Source organism: Desmodus rotundus, chromosome 11 (assembly GCF_022682495.2).
Source record: "Desmodus rotundus isolate HL8 chromosome 11, HLdesRot8A.1, whole genome shotgun sequence".
Taxonomy (NCBI): Eukaryota; Metazoa; Chordata; class Mammalia; order Chiroptera; family Phyllostomidae; genus Desmodus; species Desmodus rotundus.
Genome location: NC_071397.1, coordinates 17,006,400 through 17,023,177, shown reverse-complemented (window position 1 = coordinate 17,023,177; position 16,778 = coordinate 17,006,400).

Below are 16,778 nucleotides of genomic sequence, written 5' to 3'. Positions count from 1 at the left end.
GCAAGCCCCAAGTTCAAGGTCATGTGCTGTCAAATTTGCATCCAGCACTCCTCAAACCCTAGCTATTATTTAAGTAATTGAGCAGCCCCTACTTGGGGTGACTATGCAAGATCTCTGCCCTTCCCCTCTGCCTTTGCTTCAAGCCCAGCACACAGAAACTAGTTCACTGTCAATACTAACTAGCCCACAATTCATTCCCACATGCTGCTAATGCGGGCAGGGGTGATCTCTCTCATTTGTTTCCCCTCGCCTCCTCTGCCTGATGGATCTGGATTCTAGCGGTCCTCCCCCACCTGTGTGAAGTGCAGAATGCAGGGTGGGGTGCTTCACCTGCTCCTACAGACACCGCAGTGCTGGCTTCAGATGACAGAAGCAGATCACCCGCAGGGCTTCCCAAAAAAAATGCACAAAGAAAGAAAGACAGATGGCCTAGGCAGGAATGGCCAGAGGACAATTAGAGGAGAAAGCAGCATGGGGGAGCAGCTCAGGACTTACCTGGGGAAACGCTGCAGGCAGGTCCCTCCTCCTCTGTGTGCCTTCTTCCGTGGGAGGTGTCAGCCCCATGGCGGTGGTTAGAGCATGGAGTGTTAGTATTATTATTTGGTCCAGAGCCGGCAGTGTTGGCTTGCATTTCTATGCCTTACTGTCAGAATACTCTCAAGGAAACAGCAGCTGGTGAGCTCAGAAATGTCAGTCAGAATCTTGGCCTAGTTTGGGGCCTTGAAGATTTTTACAGAAAGTTAAAAAGGTTTCTGGGCCAGTGTCTCCTTTGGGTTTTCCCTCTCCTGCTTCTCACCTTTTCCTTCTTCTTCTTCCTTTTTTATTTTATTTTTTTTGCATTTTCACCTCTGTAGCTAGTCCTTTAAATTGCCTGCCTCTGCCCTTCTGATGGTCCCCTTTTGGGTATGGCTGTGGTTCTCTTCCCAGCTTAGCCTAACTACCTGATAATTTTCTAAGCATTTAACTAGTACTTGTGTCCTTATGACTTATTTTGTCTCCTTACTTATTCCCTTTTCTTCCCTTTCCTGCCATTCTCACCTTTGTAATCGCTATCCTTCTGGTCACACAGAGAAATCATCTGTCTTCCCTTAATGTACATCCCCTCTCCTGAGAGTCCATCCTTTCTCCTTATTTGTGCCCTGTCTGCTCATTTGCCTTTCATTCTTTTACTTCTGGCATTTGTTCTGGCTTTACCTCTTACTGTGTCCTGTCTAGATGTGACCTAGCTTCAGATTTGCACTGTTCTCCTCTTCTCTCCTCCCATTCCCCGGGCAGTCTCCCTCTCTGCCTCCTCTTGTCTCTGCTCTCCGATGGCTGGCCTCTTCCTTTTTGTACTCTGCAGCCTGTGCCCACCCCCAGCACACTCTCCCACCTGTTTGTGTCTTTTAAGGGCCTTGGTGATGTCCACGCCTTATGTCCACCTCAATCACCACAGTGACGGGCCTCTGCAAACTGTTAAATTACACCTCTTCAGCTGTCTCATTGCAAGGAGAAATGTCCTTTGCTAAATCCTTTTTCAGATAGGCAAATCTATATTAACATTTCTGTTTATGGGATACACTGAAATAATGCATGCGTTATTTTTTGAAGAGTAAGGACACTAAAATTTTTTAAGGATATTGGGTTTATTTTTGGTTTTGTCAACATACACCACCTCAGTTACAACCCTTTTAGGTCATTTCTAACATACTTTGGCCATTTTTTCAAATGGGAGGGTCGTTATGGTGGAGTTATGAAAAACATGGCTAGTTTGGGACTTGACTAGATAAATGCTCAATTATATATACATATATATATAGTGAGTGTCTGCTAAATCGTGGTATTCTATATTAAGCAAAGGAAATACAAAGGAGTGACTATGTTCCCTGCTTTGAGAGACTGAAATAGGTTCTTTTGGGGATAGGAACTATATCTGGAAAAAAATATACGAAAAATTTGCAAGTTGGTAGTACAGAAAATAAACACTTTTGGCATTCAGAAGCAGAGACTGATAAGTGATGGACCAGGTAGTAAAATTTTCATGGAGGGCATAGGGTTCACTTGGGTCCTAAAGACAGGAGGGGCTCACATACCTGCAGAGGTGAGGGAAGGGCTCTCCCAGATGGGAGTGGGCTTGAGCAAAGGCGGAGAAGCAGGAATGTGCAGAGTGTGTCAGGAAGTACTAATTAACCTGTGGCTGGATTCAGTGCTCTGTGAAGGGGTCAGTCTGGGGAAGGCTTGGAACACAAAGCAGCCACTTTGAGAAAAATATACTCACAGCAGGAGATCTTAAAAGGAGTTCCTTTAGATTACACATTTTTATGTAAAAAGGTAGTGTTACTATTTCTACATCTTAAGTAAGCGTGAGTTGGGATTCTCTGATAATTATCACCTGAAAAATCATGGTCTGAAATCTGTTGCTTTTGAATATAGAGAAATAAACATTTCTCTCCAATCATCAATATTAAAATTCTTTTTCTTATTTAAATCTGGCATTCATTATTGAAGGTCTGCTGTTATAAACGTGGGAAACTACTAGTTCCACTCATTCACAGTCTGTCTCCAGTTCTTTCTTTCATGCAGCCTGCCCCGAACTTGGGTCAGTCAACACCAGGCTACCCCTCTGCTGAAGGCTCGGATCCCAACGTGGGTGGGTTAAGCATCTGTCATAGGTCTATATACACTTTAACATGTCATTATACTGTTTTTAAAATTCGTTTTACAATTTGTTTGCATTCACAAGACAGTGAACTCCTGGAGGTCAAGTTTATACTTATTTGGTATGTTCTTTTGTCTCCAGAACCATATAAGGCACACAGTGGGCTCCTAACAAGTGTTTGTTAAGTCAAACTGGAATGAGGTTTTCTAAAACTTGACAACAAAATTTAAACCTACCGGCTATCCCACTGATAGGAAGATAAGCATCTTTATAGTGTTGTATCAATCCTGTAGTTCTAAGATTTTTCTAGGGTCAGGGAGGGAGGTGACCTTAATTTAATGACTTATCTGTATATGTGGTTATACTTTACATTTTCAAGACACATTTTCTTGTGAGCCTCAAAGGCTGGGGTAAAGTGAAAGAGGTATTGATATTCGAATTTGGAAGATGAGCCATCAGAGGTACAGAGGGGACTTGCTGAGAGATACATGGCCAGTTATCAAAAAAGCTGGGATGGAATCCAAGTCTTAGGACCCCTAACCTTGGCACATTTTAGGTGAGGAATTCTTATTTTCCTGATAAAGAGCTCCTTGTGTTTTCCCTAACACAAGTGAGGAGTGACAAGTGGGAGGGTCTTCTCCTGCGATCTTCCCTATCAAGGCGCTCTTCCCTGTGGAAATGTCCAGAAGCCACGGAAAGGGTAAAATGAGAGCTCGTCTGAGCAACATTATCTTAAAATTAATCTTCAAAATAATCTCACCTGGTTACCTCATTTAACAGATGAGGAAACCAAGGTCCAAGTTAGCAGAGACTTGCCCTTGGTCACAGAACCTGCATCTCCTGACCCCTAGCTCAGCGTTCTCTGTATCACATTCTAATTGCCTTCTATTTGGTGAAGAGCCTGTTCCCCCTCAAGCAGACACAGACAGGGCAGCAGTGGTGGAGGGAATACTCAGGCTGACATCCATGGCTGCAGGCCACCTCTTAGAGCCCTCCAACAGTGAGCAGAAACTGGGCGGGGTGGAGGGCCCCTCAACTGTGGAGGGATTGCAGAAAACAGACTGTTTCATGTTAAACTAGGGCTTAATGCTTTGTAGTGGGCTCAGCTACCAAATTTCATAAGGATGATAATAATAATAATGAAATCATGGGATGGTAATAATAAATCCTTTCAGATGCTGCCAGAACTACATATCCCAGGCTTTAGACGCCAATGGGCAGCTGCTTGGCTAAATGTGGTCCCCAGTTGTCAAGGAGAGACCCACCCAATGCGGGAGAAACAAATCAACAAGGATGTGCAGGGCTCACGCAGGGCACGGACAGGGCAGAGCCACTGGGAGGTGAAGGTTTTCTTTTGGACACCATCTCCATCCACCCCTCAGCAGTCAGCAATTTGAAAATGTGCTCATAACATCAGGTTTGATATAGAGGCACTCGTGACCCCATATGAGCTGGCTTGCGTGGATCAGAGATCAGATAAGTGTCCTGTGTCCCAGCTGACTACACTCTTTTCAGTCAAACAGTCGGTTTGACAATCATCAGCACTGTGAAGCTGGATGCCCACGAAGGTGGTGTTAGCTTTTTCATGTCCAAGATGGTTTGGTTGCCTCAGAACTGGAAGGTTCTTTGCTACCTGTTGTGTGGTTGCCAGAAATCACTGATTCTCACCTTGATTTCCTCATTTAAAAACTAGAGGTAATAATACCTCAACTTCCTCCCTTATTAGGTTTTTGGGGAACATTAACTGATGTAGGTTATTTGCTATGACGCATACCAAGGTGGTTTTGGTTTATTTTAGTCGTATTTGAGTGGGTAAACAGTAAGTGGTGTGACAGAGGTGATAAGCCCGTTTGGATTTCACTCAGCCGTGGATGGAGTTGACTGGGGAAAGTTTGCTTTGAGGTGTTTGTCCATAAGTGTTCATTTTAAGGGGCAATCATCTAGTCTAGTCCTCCTGTTTTGTGCTGAGGAAATGGAATCCTGAGAGTTAAAGTGATTTTTGCCCCCACTGTCATTCATGGACTAAACATCAGAGCAAGGGTGAGAACCCAGGCCCAGAGCTTTGGCTCCTGATTCATGTTAACAGAATCTGCCAGGTCTGTTCTGAAGACCAAGTGGGACCAAATGAGATAATGACTGTGAGAGTTTTCTGTCAATGGAAAAATACCAAATGTAAAGTGTTATTTTAATGAAATGTGTCCCCCCGCACCAAATCATTATTGCAGAAAACTACTCTGACCTTTGTGATGGCAGAAATGTGGGGCCTTGGACACCAGCTGTTCCCCAGGAGGTTTTCCCAGCTGCTGCTAAGGCCAACCCTGTGGTGGAGAAGCCCAGGAGTCGGGTGTTCCAAGAGCGCAGATTCCACATAGTATTGAGCCAAAGCAGGTCAAAGACAGAACAGTTGAAGCTATTGGGGGAACAGGTGGGAACAATGGAAAATTCATTTGGTTAAATGTGTGCTTAAATCAACACAAAAGTTATCCCAGTTACTAGGTCTGGGAATACAGTACATAGGGTTTAAAAGCTTCTCTCCCTTCCTTCTTCTTTCCTTCCTTCCTTTCTTCCTTCCTTCCTTCTCCTCCTTCCTTCCTTCCTTCCTTCCTTCCTTCCTTCCTTCCTTCCTTCCTTCCTCTTTCCTTCCTTTTTTCCTTCCTTCCTTCCCCACCTTCTTTCCCCTCCCTGACCTCCTTCTTCTTTTTTGTCTCCCCCTCTTCCTTTTCTTGTTCTTTTTTAAATTAACATTTGAAATTAGAATTTAAAAGAAACTACTAAGGTGATTTAACTCCCTTTAGCTTATGAAGAAATATTAAATAAAAGTTGATTACCAGCCATGTGATTATTTCTCCCTATTCTATAATAAGGGGGCATGTGATTTTAATGCAGAAAAAAAATAGTTAAAGGTAAGGGAAACTAACTTTTATCAGTCCCCCGGCCTGGGACAACTCCATGCTTTCACACACATATCCTCATTTAATTGTCACAAAACTACTCTTCATCCTAATACATGTCTCTCTTTTTTTTTTTTGTCACAGCTTTCTGAATTTAGATTATTATTTTTAAAAATGTAGCCTATGTTTTTTATTTTGTCTGTATACCACTGATAAATTTGGAAAAGGACATATTCCCTGACAATTTAAACATTTATGATTGGGTTTTGAAATTATAGTTTTTTGAAAGTCAATTTTTGGTATATTACATACATTGACATTTTAAGTTCAAATATTACAGTTTTCTTCTACATGTATTTAATGAAACCTAATCCATAGCAATGACATTCATCATCTTTCATTAAAGGACTATGACATTTATTGAGGTGACATTGGTTAATAAAATTATATAGGTTTCTGGTATACAATTCTATAATGCATCATCTCTATATTGTATTGTGTTTACTACCCCAAGTCAAGTCTCTTTCCATCACTATTTGTACCCCCCCCCACTTCCACCTCTCCCCATCCCCCTTCCCTTCTGGTAATCACCACACTGTTGTCTTTCTATGAGTTTTTTTTCCTTAATCCCTTTACCTTTTTTAGCCAGGCCCACCATCCCCTACCTTCTGACAGCTGTCAGTCTGTTCTCTGTATCTATGAGTCTGATCTGATTTTGTTTGCTCATTTACTTTATTCATTAGATCCCACATGTAAGTTAAATCATATGGTACTTGTCTTTTCTGACAGTTGGAATTTTGTAATGTTCCTTTTGTTTTTCTGCAACCTGTGTTACTCCACTCTATTTCTCACAGAAAATTTTATCCCAATGGGTATATTATGTTTGAAAGTTTTATTTATTGCCTTATCAGATTTTGCTTCTCAAGTGAATATACTGAGATTTAAATTAAATTTAAGATCAAGACTTTCTAATTAAAAATTAAAATAAAATCTGTTTTAACTTTTTGTGACTACAGAGCTAAGAATTAAATTTTTTGAATTGTATTAATTTTATTACAAATATTACTAGTATACATTTACTCAAAATAGCATAAATACGTTGCAAATAGTAATTACTAAGTATAAAAATTAACATTTATTGGGAACATATCTCCCACGAAAATGATAGAGCTTTAAAAATTTCTCTCTGAGTTCACAGGTCCATGGATGGATGTTACTAATTGTTAGGGCGGAGGTTTGGCACCAACTCTCCTCTTTTTTCCATTTATAGCGATGGCCACTGAGAGCACTTGTTCACATAAATAAGAAGAAGAGAATGGAAGGAATTTTCTGATGGCAATTTCTCAAAATTCTCTGATTCACATCTGAATTTTATGCCAGAAATTATATAGTATCCTATTATCAAAATTATTATTAATGATCTGTGACTCTCAAATTTCATGGCCTCAGTGAAGAAAGTATTCATCACCCTCAATTAAACAACTTGATGAAATTCTTTTTCAATTTTGTTGAAAGTTGAGAAGTGGGGACTATACAACTTGCAGGAGAACTCGTTCCCCAGTTATGAGAATATTTTGTTGGGAGACGCAGTCCACCCGAGGTCCCCAGTGTCCCGGCACATCCTTGCTGAGTATACCAATCATGCAAGGCTCTGGCTGCTTTTTATCTGAGCGATTTCCCAGAGCAGCAAGGCTCCTTGAGATGAGATAACCTCTCTCCCCAGACAAAGACCAGGCTTGCTTCTTCTTGCGATAAGAGCGTTGAATCCCCCAAGCTCAGTGTGATACAAACCCAGTGTGCATGGCGTCTATATAAGTCCACACAGCTACCTGCATTATCCTCATGGGACTTGGAGGACAGAGGAAACCGAAGAAAACCAGTATCACACTCCTGCTTCTTGTCGCACCGAGAGTCATAAGAGCCATAATCTCTGACCCATGGGTTTCATGTCTTTTGCCTGTATCTGTGAAAACTTAACAGATTCGTTTATCAGATTTTAAGTAGGATCCATCAGACCCTTCGCAGAACCCGACATATTTATGGTTTTAATTTCTGGGGGGACTACCAAGAAGGCATTACCATGGCTCGCTGAATGACTGTTAGCTGGAGCATTGGTCTTTCATCTGAAGGCACCCTGTTTACTATAACATAATCAAAGGCTTGGAAAAATCTAAATATTGTTAACCTCTCAAGACACCCACTTTTGTCAATATGATATTTTTTAAATATACTTTGCAAATCTCACCAAGTACTATACATACATATTCATCAAAAAAATTGGAGCCATAGATTTAGTTCATTCAAGTTTTGGGAGTATTTGCCATTGTAACCTGATTGGCAAAGCCAGCCTTTATAGTCAAGCCGATCAGCCAGAAGAAATAAACATATTCACTGTCATGTATCTGCCTTTATTTTTTAGGTCCAAATAAATATGTTAACATGCCTTTCTGAGACATCCCACTTTATTTCTGAATGAAACAATAAATGGGTATTACCTCAAACACCTCAAAAAGATGAAATTCAGTGCCCCTAACTTCATAACACTTGCCATCTTAAAGGCAAATCCAATGTTCTGTGCAAATTCAGACTCAATCTTTTGGCAACTCAAGCTTGTTCGTGAGTAAAACAGGGTTTCATTAAGGTTTAAAGCAGAACTCTGAGCAAAGAAGTCCCTCCTGTGCCAGGCATTGCAGCGGCTCCACAGCCAAACATTCTCATGCACTCTCCTTAAACAAGGTCCAATCAACAAACACACCAAAATCAGGAACATTTGAAAACCACTTTCCCAGTTATAAAAGTAGAAAAGTCTTTACCAGTAATAGTGTTTCCAGTGCTATTATGGTAGATATAAATTGTTAATCGGGAATGGTCGGAAATACCGCAGCATTCATCAATCAGTAAGGCAAATATTTTGTCTACTAGCCACAAGATGCTGAATGACTTTTTAGTGAAGTACCAGGATATCTGAGTAGAGAATCAGTTTGCCATACTTGCAGTAATGCTGCTTTCTAAATTCCTGAGCCACATGATAACCTGCCTGCTGAATGTCTTCACACTTCTCGTAGGCGTGGCAAATCAACTGAGGAATGTTCGCTTGGGGTTGGGGTGGGGCAGAGGAGGGGTCAGGAACCAAGGGGCTATGTTCATAGTATTCTGGGCTGACTTCCTTCAGGATAAAGGTTTACACCATCATGGGCGTGGAGCCAAGGGAAGAAAGTACAGGATCCGGCAGAAGTAAGGCCTGCCTGAGTGTGGTTGGTAGAGTAATAAGATGGGTGTAATAATTTATAGGTTTTCATTTGAACATTTCACCTAAAATGTCATATGGTGTGCTGGAGTGTGATATTGTTATGTTACAGAATTACATGCTTATGGTTTTGTAATAAAAGATTTTGTAATAAAAAGGGTGTTATTTGTGCTGGACCCTGTATTTATCATTCTCAGAGCCCATGAAATTTGAGTTACAGATTCCATAGCATTCAGTGTAGCTGCATATAGAAAGGTGAAATAAGTACACTCCAGGAGAAAGTGTTGAAGGGTACAAAAACACGCAACCTAGAACTCAGCTGGAGGGAGAGTCCAAGTGACTGCTTTTCACAATTTTCATTTACAACAAAAAAATCTGCTTTATTCAAAACATCAGATTGGATTCCATTGCTCTGAATTATATTTTTTCTTATAGTAATGGAGTGGTAGTTTCACATTTTAGTAATTCCATCTGGGAGACTTATCACACAAGTATAAATAGGTCACATTTCTATGGGTGTATATATATAAGTATTTTATTAATATTTAATATATGTAAGATGGAGAATGGTTCAGTCAGAGGGCGTGTGTAATTATACTGCACTCACAGTAGTACGACATCGGTCTTTTGGTCTGCAGTACCCAAGGAAGTGTCAGTCATGCCTAGCAGTAGCCTTTGGTAGCTGGTGCATTTACTTGTGAATAAATAAAAACCTTCCCCAGGGGTCTCAGAATTGTAGGAAGCTGAAGTGTTGAGCACTTAGGTAAAGGCAAGTGCCATGGCATTTGGGTGAACGACACCTCATTTGCCACCACATCCCAGTGTAGAGAGGAAACTCAGTGGAAACTCGGGTTACTTGCAAAAATCTTAGTGCTTTTTGAGCAGCAACTGGTGAAATTCTCTCCTTCCTCCCTATCAGCTGCCTCTAAATTACCACCTCCTGCACCTTCCCCCTCTCCACAAAAGGCTAGGCTATTTTGGCATGATTCTGGTTGAAGTAAGTCTTCCTTTTTTGATTTTTTTTTTCTAAACAAAAACTGGAATCTCCTATCTGAGCCCTCTGATGGATTTGTAGAAACAGCTCCCCATCTGAAGGAGAAACGAGAGGGTGGTCCTCACAGTGGTGGTGGGGGGGATGATGAGTGCACACGGCCTGGCTTCTGTGTAGCCACCGAAACCAGCACTCCCACCTGTTCCCCAGCTTAGCCCTGCCCTCCAAGCCCAAGACTGGCAAGTGGCCTAGTTAATGTTTAAAAGAAAAACCTGTTGAACAGAAAGAAATCCCCCACAGCACAAAAAGCCTTTGTGCCAAACCCCCTCGGAAATCTCTGCTGGGCAGAGAATGCTCGATGTATTATCTCACATGATATTTGGTGAGATGGTATTTCAGCTTCTCAGGGAAGAAGAGTATTAGCATTTAGGTTGGGGGGGAAAAAAGTTCTGAGGAAGAGCCTAGAATTTTAGGGCAGGTGAGTGGGCCCTGATGTTAGTGGACTCTGGGCTCAGAAGAGGGTTTTGAGCCCTCCCAACCAGCCACAAGTTTGGCTACGAGGTGGGTTTACAGGATTCCTGGGTGTTCAGTGGAGAAGGCAGTCGGAGTGGTCTTAGAGAAGGGCCGTCCTCTCTGCCTTTTTTGTGATAAGACAATCATTAACCAGCCCTAACTACAATGGAAGATTGGTTTGGAATTTTGATTGAATGAGGTTCACGTAGGCAACAAGAGAACCAAGTAAATGTTTGACATTCAGCCTGTGATCTGGAGGGGGGTGGTGATAGAGGACTCTATTGAAATAAACAGTATTTTATTTTGAATTGTTTGATAAGAGTAAAAGAACATGGAATAGGAGTGTGTACACACCTTCAACCCCTGCTTGGAGTGCCCTAGCAGACCCCTCATGGCATCCTCCCTTTTCTACTCTGCTAGAAGTCTAGAGGCAGTCCCCTTAGGGATTATAAATGTCTGGGGTTTATTAAGGGTTGATACCACAGGTGGACAAATGAATAATAACTGGAGGACTTTTACCTGTATGTTCATGTTCCCACATAGGCAGTATCTGGAGAGTGGACAGGCTAGCTTTTGTGCATGGAAAAGATGATGGCTAAAATATAAATTCCATGTGTTGTGCATGGCTGTATCCTAACCGATTCGAACAGTGCTCATTAAATGAACAGCTCTACTCATATGATGGGTGGACAAGCTGCCAGGGCCAGCACAGCTTCTGGACACATGGGCGCTCCACACAGTGGTTGCTTTCCCATGGTCCTGCTCCTGTACCTTCCAGGCCGTGTTTCTCTTGCCCTTATCTTAGGCTTTTCCCAGCAAAAATCAACTGAAATTTGATTCTACCCCTTTTTCTAACTAACGGATATCATTCCTTCATCCTGTTTTAGCTACCCCAATCCCTACATGTACCCCTTCCGAAGGGGAGCTACCTTTATAGTTTTAAGATAAAGAAAAGGAGACAAGAGCCCAACTTCACAGTCTATCAGGATATTTGCCACAGGGCAATAAGTGATCTTCAGGTAAAGTCGCCTGCCCCTCTGTGTGCTCTCTCCATGCATTACATTTCTAATGGTTCCTAGAAATGGGGTCTTTTATGGGCTTGAAGAAGTGAAATAGCATAATCTTTAAGAAATTATACTTGGCTCAGCATCAGCCAGGTTCATGTGTCATGGACATATCACACGATGGTGCAGAATTGAGGAGCAGGAAGGCAGAGAAGAAATGCTATTTACCTTTGTCACTCATTCATTCAACAAATATTAATTGTGCTAGAAGCTGGGATGCAGTGGTAAAACAGAGTCAAGATGTCTGTCTTTCTGCAACTCACAGTCCTTCAGGGAAGTTAGATCTTTTCCACTTATGCCAGTGGAAAGCTGAAGAGAGAGAAGTTATAATAGCTGGAAGGCCTATGGCAATCTGTGACTTATTCCAAAGGAATCTAACAATAAGACTGGGGATACTTCAGTGCTAAATTAGCCTGACATAGTCAAGCTTATATACAATATAACTCTAGGAGAAATCTCACCTAACTATAGAAAAAGAATTAAGAATGACATGTAGAGAAGTTTTCTAATAAAATCAGGAAGTAATTTAGGGTGTATTTAGGTTTAGTATTGCAACCATTAAGCTAAACCTAGAGGAAAGAAAAGGAAAAATCTTACATATGACAAAGAAATACAAAGACAAACTTAAAAGAAAAATTACAAATTGGGATAAAATAAATGCAACATATCAGCAAAGAAATAAAATACTTATAATGCATAAAAAGCTCCTACAAATCAGTAAGATAGTGAAGACTACAATGTAAAAACAGGCAAAGGTGTTTGTATCCATCAGGTCCAAGCAGAAAACAATGGCTTATTCAAAGACGTAAGGGAAGAAATTTTAATGAAGAGACTGTTTGCCTATTTACAGAGGTGAGGCCAGGGATGAGGACAAGCAAAGGTGCTACAGAATCAGGAAGCCATTACCACTCCTAAGTCTGGAAGCACAAAGAGAAGGAATGGCTTCTTGGAGCTTGGGGAGAGTTGGGGTCCCGGATGAGGGGCATCCCTCAGTCCTGTTGGATCTGAGCCTGAGTGATTCAGACTCTGTGAAAAGCAGGACGTAGAAGTATGGAGTTTGGATCTGGGGTGGAGATGGTGGCAAACATAAGATAACAAGGATAGTCATAAATTAAAATTTACAGTATAAATATCTAGTGTAAATATTTGGTTTATTTAAGACAACTTCACTAATGAGTGTGGAATGTAATGTTAGCAATAAGATACTATTTTCTTGCATCGGATTGACCAGAGAGGATGAAGACCTGAACCAGGGTGAGGGTAATAGATATGGAGAGAGCAGAATGCATTAGACATTAGAGAGATAGAAGGAAAACAACTGGGCGTTGGTGGTTGACTGGACATGAGTGTGAAGGGGAAAAAGTGTCTAGGATCATTCTAGGTTCTGATCATACACTGGAAAGGGGGAAAGAAGAATAAGAATAGGGGTAGCAGGAAAGATGATAGCTTTACTTTTGGACAGGTTGAATCTTATGGGCCAGCAGTCACCTAGCTGGATATGCCCAGCAGGCAGCTCAAGAGAAAGGTCAGAATTTGAGAGTCATCATTACAGAGGAGGTGGGAGTAGATGACATTAATCAAGGAGCATATGAAGAGTTAGAGGGAAGTGGTCAAAGGTGGAGTCCTGTTGTTTTAGGGACAGGTGCTGGAAGAGGGGTCTTCAGTGATTTAGAAAGAATGGGCTGGGAGAAGAGTCAAGGGAACAAGGGGTTTGTAGAACTAAGTGATCAGTGGTTTTATTAGTTTCTGCTGCTATGCAACAATTTACCATAAACTTATCGGCTTAAAACAATGTACATTTATTATCTCACAGGTCAAGCACAGTTTAACTAGCTCCTCTGCTCAGGGTCTCACAATGCTGCCATCACGGTGTCACCTGGTCTGCATTCTCATCTGGAGGCTTCACTGAGGAAGAGTCTGCTTCCAGTTTCATACAAGTTTTTTGGCAGAATTCACTTCCTTGCAGCTGTAGGACCGAGGGTCCTGCCTCTTTCTGGCTGTTGAGTAAAGACCTCCCTCTTTTCCTAGAGGCCACCCACTGTCCCATGCAGCGTAGCCCTCTCCATTGGCAGTTCACAACATAACTATTTTCTTCTTCAAAGTCAGTATGAGCATCTTTCACTTCTGTTTGCTAAGCTGGATTTATACATAATGCAACATAATCAAGGCAGTGACATCCATCCCTGTTACCATATTCTATTAGTTAAAAACAAGTTTTATGTTCTGCACACATATTATCCAGGTGCATTGGGGTCACCTTAGGGTGTGTCTGCCATAGTCCTGGTGGATGCCAGGACCCCTGGAGGGGTTTGCAGTGGGAAAATATGTGGCAGTATGGGGCTTTGGCAGAATGCGTGTTACTGAAGCTTTTTGACCAGACTCAGGGGAATAGTGGGAACAGAAGTTGGGTTGGGAAGAAAAGGGGAAAGAACTGCTGGTCAGCATAAGCCACTGTTTTAAAAAAAACTTGAATGAGAAGAGGGCAAAGAGGCATCAGTGGACAAGATCTGAGCATGGCTGTTGGTGGAGCAGCATTGGTCTGCAGAAAGATATGAAGGTATGGGGAGGGAAGGCCAAAGTCAAACTTCAGAACCCCAAGGCATATGGCTCCTAGAGCTTCGGACTTAATGTGTCTGGTGTGAGTCCTGGGAATTGGTATCTTTAAAAAATAAACTTGCCAGTTAATTATAATACACAGGTAATTGATAGGACAAATTTTATGAGGAGGTGGGAGCCTGTGGGATTAGGAGCACAGGTGGAAGATACTATGTTACTTTGGGCTTTATTAAGGTATTTTCGGCTGCTATGATATTTCTATATTTCTTTACTCTGTTTTGTTCTCGCCAAGTTTGACCAGAAATGTGGTGGAAAGAATGGATGAACCTGTTTTGCTGACTCTCTGGTTTTAGAGATTAAGTAGACTGGTTGATTCATTCATTCATCTAAGAAATATTGTGTCCATTTTGCTCTGTGCTGGTTGCTGAGTTTATAGACAGGTAATGAGAAATTATAATAGTCTGATAATTGCAAAGGCATGGGAGTGGAGAACACTAAGGGTGAACACAGGAGAGCTGTTAGATCTCAGAGGGACAGGGAATGGATATCTAAGCAGAGAACTAAAAGATAAGCAGGAATTAGCCAGTGACGGAGAAGAGAACGGGAAGAGTTGCACACAGGAAGTGTAGGCAAAGTCCTAATGGGGAATGCAAACATGACATTTTGGGAAAACTGGATTTCAACCTGAGGGCTCTGGGGGAATGGTTGAAGGGTTGGAGCTGGGGGAGCCAAGGTCTTATCTGTGCTTTAAAAAGACCATGCTGCCTGCAGGGTGAGAAATGTTGAAAGTAAACAAGGCTTAAGGATGTGAGATCAGTTAGGACAGGGGTCCACAACCCTGTGCCACAGTCCTGGCCTGTTAGGAACCAGGCTGCACAGCAGGAGGCAAGCAGTGGGCTACTGAGCCAAGCTTCCTACACCCCACCTGCTTCCCATTGCTCCATTACGGCCTGAGCTCCATCAACCACACCCCCACCACTCCCCCACCTCCCATGTCTGTGGAAACATTATCTTCCACGAATTTGAAATCTGTCCCCGGTGTAAAAAGGCTGGAGACCACTGAGTTAGGAGACAGAAACGGTAATTCAGACAAGAGGTGATGGTGCCTGAGAAGGCTGGGTTTGAGAGACAGTGAAGCAGACCTCACAGACCAGCTCCTGTGGGGACATTGGAGTGAGTGATGAGTTTAGGAAGATGCCCATTTGGTAGGGGATGGGGGGTTGTGAGAGTTGATTATAGGTTCAGTTTTAGCATGTTGTGATGATATCCAGTAGGGTGCTTAATACATAGTTTGGAGAGAGAGAGAGACAGAGAGAGAGAGAGAACGAACTTGGTTGAAGGTGAATATTTAGGAATCAGTAACATCTTCGATTTACTGCAAGGCAAGGAAGTTGGCTGATCCTCTCTTTTTCTTCCTTACATCTGTGTAACAGAATAAACAAAAGTGCACGGAGCACTATATATTCTACTGAGTGCTGCACGTCCATCTCCCTAACTTAGTTCTGATGATACCTGCAGGAAGTCAAAGTGGATGATACTGCATGCTGGTTAGATGGCAAGGGTGGAGAGGGAGAAATCCACGCTTCACCCCTCCCTGCACACAGAACATCTGTTGCCCTATGATGAGGGTGGCTGGTAGCACACCTCCTAAGCCCCACAGATAAAGAAGGGCAGCATGGGGCTGAGCTGATGGCTGAAACCAAAGAAGCCCCGAACCTGTTGTCAGAGCAGCTGCGTGAGCCATAAATTGCTTGTAGAAGCAGACCCAGTGGCTTTCTAAGGGGAGGGAGTGAAACAGGAGCAGCTACAGCCAGGATAGATTTCCTTTGGTTTCTTCATCCAGCTCTGAGCTGCAGGATTCCATGTTCTTTCTTGAGACAAAAATCCATGGGCTGTATTTCCCTTCAGATTCCCTTAGCCTGGGTGGGGCAGGCGAGCTCCAGCGCTCTGGTGGGTGGTTCTGTCCCTGGGCAGACTCCCATTCTCGAGATGGTTGAAGATTGCCCCCCTTGTGAGGTCAACAACAAAGGTCTTTATGGTATCATATGTGTCTTTCTATACATGAGGGAAAGCAGTCCTATGAGTCTATCTCTACTTTCTTTTCCTCCTTTGCAGATTACCAATTAAAACCTTGACCAATCAAGTGGTGGTCCCCTGCCTGTCTCCAAGAAAGGGACATAGCCCAGGCTGGTGTGGCTCCATTGGTTGGAGCATTGTGCCATAGCCAAAAGTTTATGGGTTTGATTCCTGGTGGAGGCGCATATGACAGGCAACCAATGGATGCTTCTCACACTGATGTTTCTCTCTCTCCCTCCCTCCCTCTCTAAAAGCAATGAAAAAATGTCCTTGGATAAGGATTAAAAAAAAAGTGAGAGGCCCATACACCATACACAAATTGTGTGTTTTGTGTGGGTAGTGTGTGTGTTGAGAAGGGGTGGGTTATTAATAAAACTGAATTTAACAAGTGCCTTAGTTTACTTCCTGTTATTGAGGAGTTTTAAAGAAAGAAGACATGCAGAAACTCACACTGGTCATTGGAACCATGATAAGGGCAGTAGTTTTACGACTTACATAATTCATTGTGCCCCGCTCCTCTCCCTTCCTCCCTCCTTTCTTCCTGTTTTTCCTTCCTTCTCTCTTTTCTTCCTTTTCCCCTTCTTGCCTTCCTTCCTTCCTTCCTTCTTTCCTGTATGTGTCATCTTTGATTGCTTATTTTCTTCATTCTGCCCATTCAGTCTTTCAGCAAATCTTCCCCAAAATATTCTGTGTCCGTCTCCTCCAGTCCATCACCACTTTATTCTAAGCCACCAATATTTCTTGCTTCCATTTGATCAATTTGTACCTAATTAGCTATAAGTGTTTCAAAAACACAAATCAT